This window comes from Alexandromys fortis, unplaced genomic scaffold (genome assembly GCF_014885135.2).
Source record: "Alexandromys fortis isolate MF-2015 unplaced genomic scaffold, M_Fortis_MF-2015_v1.1 scaffold_197, whole genome shotgun sequence".
NCBI classification, from domain to species: Eukaryota; Metazoa; Chordata; class Mammalia; order Rodentia; family Cricetidae; genus Alexandromys; species Alexandromys fortis.
This window is the reverse complement of record NW_026068072.1, coordinates 13,930-18,860: the sequence shown is the minus strand read 5'-3', so window position 1 is coordinate 18,860 and position 4,931 is coordinate 13,930. Positions and strand designations below refer to the sequence as shown.

General features: G+C 43.7%; 1 long non-coding RNA gene across 1 annotated transcript in view; it reads left to right on the top strand.

Moving 5' to 3' along the window:
* Positions 1–2,006, top strand: part of LOC126487979 (uncharacterized) — a 10,603-nt gene extending 8,597 nt beyond the window's left edge. The window contains exon 3 of the long non-coding RNA XR_007588539.1: positions 1,791–2,006. This is a non-coding gene — a long non-coding RNA (uncharacterized lncRNA). The remainder of the gene's footprint in view (positions 1–1,790) is intronic.
* Positions 2,007–4,931: the final 2,925 nt, after the last annotated feature.

Here is a 4,931-nt window from a genome sequence, read left to right as displayed (position 1 = left end):
AGAAGGAGTGAAGGCACGCAGGCAAAGATCAGCTTCCTTCTTCCATCTTCTTTATATAGGCTGCCACCAGAAGGAGTGGCCCAGATTTAGAGTAGGTCTGTCAGTCTCAAATCCTACAGATTTAGGGTGAGTCTTCCCACCTCACACGATCCAATCAAGAGTGATCTCTCACAGGTGTGCCCAGATGCTGGGGCGATAGCTGATTCCAGATGGAGTAAGTTGACAAACAAGATGAGCCATCACAAACCCAATGTTAAGTTCAATTTCCAAATGTAAACAATATCCAGGTCCTAGTTATGGCAACATGATGTAACTATCTAACATACAACTGCAAATGCAAGATATATCTTACAATAGGTGGCAATGTATCTTGAGGGACATTCTATTAGTATCTCAGCTTAAATATGATAACTACCAGTATTATCTCAATTGATTCTACTTTACAAGATAAAGAAATAAAAGAAACAAAACAAATATCTGCACAAACACATTCTTATGTTTTGTTTGTTTGTTTGTTTGTTTCAGACAGGGTTTCCCTGTGTAGCCCTGGCTGTCCTAGAATAGCTCCCTCTGCCTCCCCAGGGCTGGGATTAAAGGCATGCACCACCAACACCTGGCACAAAAACATTCTTAACAAAATATGACAGAAATACTCATGTTAATAATAATCCTCATTCCTGTAACTGGTCACATGGCCTTGGCTGATATAAGTAGCTTACTCTCCTACCCATTCTGTATTTCCTCCACCATAAATAAGAATTTAGGTAGGTCTTGCTTCTTCTCCTGGAGGAGTGACCCATACCTTCATTCCTGAAGGGTCTGTGCCCTTTCTCATCCTGCCTGGATTAGGTTGTGGTTGTTTCCCGTTGACTTTAATCACAGGACATGGTAGCACCAAGAGATGCCCTAGGGATCTCCTGCACTCCAGACATAATCTTCCTTTTCTCCATTGTGAAGAAGCAACCCAGTTTCTCCTTGGTAATCTGTCATCCCTCCCAATGCTGTCTCCCCTTTCTTAGCATGTTGGCTAAGAATGTCTAAGGCACCAGAAACCCAAAATAATGAGGGGAAGTCTGAGCTCCCAAAACTTCTAAGCTAGTAGAACTTAAGACCTCAGGAACAGGAAGCAAATAATTTCCTAGTGGGTGGTTAGGAGTGATAATGAGTGAAACAGTTCCCATTCCCACCCCTGGGTTCCTGGATTCGTGGATCCTGGCTATGGGAGAAACCATAGGGTAGGAGTACTTTCTCATCTGGGCTGCAAGCTCCCAAATAATGACACAGAGACTTATTATCAATATAATAATACTATATTATATCAGCCCTAGCTTAGCCTTGTTTCTAAATAGTTCTTATAATTTAAATTAACCTGACAAGGGAGCAACTACTGAGGGAGTAGGCCTGAGCCAGAGACATCTGCAGGACGGGGTTCAAACCAGGGACCTCTGCAGGAGGGGGCCCAGGCCAGGGACATCTATGGAAACAGGCCTGAGCAGGCCCCAAGCAGCAACCTCCACAGGAGCAGGCTTGAGTCAGTGACCCCTGCCAGAGCAGGCCTGAGGCAACAACCTCCACAGGAGCAGGTACAGGGAGCCACTGTTGAGGGAGCAGCCCCACACCAGAGTCCTATGTCAGACTGGGCATGAATCAGCCACATCTGAGGTAGCAGGCCTGAGCTAGCAGTATCTATTGGAGCAGGCCGGAACCAGCCGCCTCTTCCAGAGTAGGCCCAAGGCAGCCACCTCAGCAGAAACAGCCCCAAGAAAACAATCTAACCCCTGGTATTGCAGAGCCACCACTGAGTGACCTCCAGGAACAGAGTGACCAACGGTTTGACTAGAACCATGACCCTGACTGTACCATGAGGAGCAACCATCGGAGCCTTGGATTCACGGGCACCTGGAAGATTGATCACCAGAGACACAGACAGCCCCAACTACACCAATCAGAGGAAAAGATGGCTAGACAAGGTAAGAGCACACACCAGACCACACACCCAGAACTCAGTCATGCTAAACTCCATGTCTTTTTCACTAGCATTATACTGAAACACTTCTATATCATTAAATATTCTTCCACACTGTAATTTTAAATACCCTCCTAGCACTTGGTTATGTGAATATATAATAAATTACTTCACAAATCCACTAGGCTCAAGTTCAAACTTTAAATCTTTGACTTTAAAAAATCATACTAGGATTCAGGTGTGATGACACACACCTGGAATCTCACACTTATGAGGCCTGAGCTGAATGATTTCAGGTTGTAGGGCAGCCTTGATTTGAGAGCGACATCTGTCTTCAAAACCATGAACAGCCTCAGAGTGTCGAAGTCGTGCTGGAATTATGATCATTTTCACAAATATTTTTATTAGAAAATTTCCTAGAAGAGGAATAAATCAAAGAGTACAATGTTGCACATCTTCAGATAAATGCCACCCAACTATTTTCAGAAAGAAGTGTCTTCTGTATGTCTTTGCCCCTTATGACTGTGTTCTCAAACTCTGATTGCTACTAGATTTCATCAGAAAGCTTAAAAAAATCATTGTGATAAAGTAGGTGAAATACAACATGTATCAGTTTAAACACATTTCAGCTCATAGCTCTGAGAGGCATTAAACAGAATCTCAATGCTGTGCAGCCATCACCAGTTCCATGTCTAGAACTGATTCATTGTCCCATGCAGGAAATCTGTCTGCAAACAAAGAGAAGGATTCAAATTTTATCCTAGTATTTCCAAGCTCAACTCACCAGCTCTGTCTCTTTGTATTATTATCTTTTTATTGCCATGTTTTGTTTTAGAATGCTTTAAAAATTTGGTTTTATTCATGTTATGTATGGGTGTATTCATGTGTGTATATGTGTGTGTGTGTGTGTGTGTGTCAACAGAGATCAGAAGAAGTCTTACAGGCAGTTATGAAACCATCTGTGTAAGAGAAGCAAGGGTTCTTAATTGCTGATCCGTCTCTCTACACCCTTGTTTTGGAATTTTTGAAACAGGGTTTCCTGTAGCTCAGGCTGGCCTGATCTTGCTATGTAGCTGAGGCTGGCCTTGAAATCCTTATCCTCCATCCACTCCTGGAGTGCTGTGATTGTAGACACATGACACTTTGTGTGGCCTTTATGTTGTTCTTGGAAGTATGTGGTGTTCCCATTGGTTCTCGGAAGGAAGGCCATGCAGAAATGAGTCATTCTTGGTTATGTTTCTGGTCCTCTGTGCCAAAGAACTACGTTCACTGTACTTGTGTCTCATATACTACCAGACAAGTTGGAAATTCAGACTAGGGGTCCGGTAAACTCACCCAAGCTTATTCTTATTTTATTTCTGTTTATGTGTATGGGTGTTTTGCTTACGTATACGTCTGCTACACCACACATGCATGCAGTGCTTTTGGAGGTCAGAAGAGGGTGTTCGATGCCTGGGTCTGCAGTTCCAGTTGGTTGTGAGCCATCAAGTGGGTTCTGAGGATCAAACTTTGTTTCCTCTGGAAGAGCAGCCAGGGTTGTTGACTGCTGAGCCATCTCTCCAGTCTAGAAGTCTTTTCAAAACAACCGTTATGGTGACATTGATTTAAAATGAGAGCCCCATGGGAAAATGACAAAGAATACTATTCTAAAGCAGGTCAGTCAGCTCCCAGTAAAGGAGGAATTAAGATCTGGTCGCTGAGAGTAAAGAGATCATGTTGAGTGTTAGCTGGAGCCTTGTTTCTACACTATACGCTACAGGTAACGAGGTTCCCCTTTTGCGATGTAGACAGAATTGTAGTGATAAGAGCGGCGGGGCTGCCTCCTGGCACCTGGCCGCCCGCACGGCTAGCTTTATACCCAAAATAATTACACAGAAACTGTATTCATTTAAACACTGCCTGGCCTGTTATCTGTAGCCTCTTACTGGCTAGCTCTTACATATTAATCTAACCCATTTCTAATAATCTGTGTAGCCCACGAGGTGGCTTACCAGAGAAGATCTTAACCTGCGTCTGTCTGGAGTGGGAGAATCATGGCAACTCCTGACTCAGCTTCTTTCTCCCAGCATCCTGTTCTGTTTTCTCCGCCTACCTAAGGGTTGGCCTATCAAGGGGCCTAGGCAGTTTCTTTATTAATAAGAAATCACTCCCACATCACAGAATGCTGCTGTATTTTACTCTATTTATGGCAAATGGCCAATTGTATATACCCTAAGTTTTTCCCTGTAGGTTACTGGCTGTCTGCTAATATACTTTGGTTGCAAGGAAACACACAGATTCTGGCCACTAAAGCAAAAAGACATTTTATTTAGTGAGGTGTTAAAGAAGCTGGAAGAGCGTGCCTGGAAGAAGGCAGGTAGCCTACAAAGAAGCAGGCCTTTCTATTTCCACATGCTTGGCCGGACTATGTTAACTTTGCCTCCTCCATCAGTGTTTTATTAGGTTCAGAAGCCTAAGTCTCAGGGATGCAGGGCTGGTTCATAAAGTTATGTCATGTGCTTGGACCTTGCCTGTGGCAGGACCCACAGGAAGGCTTACAGCAAAAGTCTGCAGAGAGCTTTTAGATCTTCTAGCTGGAGGAGGCTCTGGAGTTTTCCCAAGAAGGCAGGGGCATGGTATCTAAAGAAGTGCATACCAGGTAGAAATCAGGCTGCTGTTGGGAAGTGGAAACAAATTGGAGCCCAGCAAATGCAGGCATTCAGCACCTAAGAGCAAAGAACAGGAATTCAGTGGCATTCAGGCTCCTGAACCTTGTGTGTGTTGGTTAGTTGTTATATGTTGGTTTAATATTTTTCAAATGTTAAAATGATAGCAGCCACTTCGTCCTGTCTTCCCCCTCCCCCTTCTGCCTTCTTTATTTCTCCCACCAAATATACACACCAAAATAATTTAGCTTTGCAGAGATTGCATGTCTGAAGCGAATGATCAGAGTACACATGCTCCTAACTTTTCACCTTCTATTGAC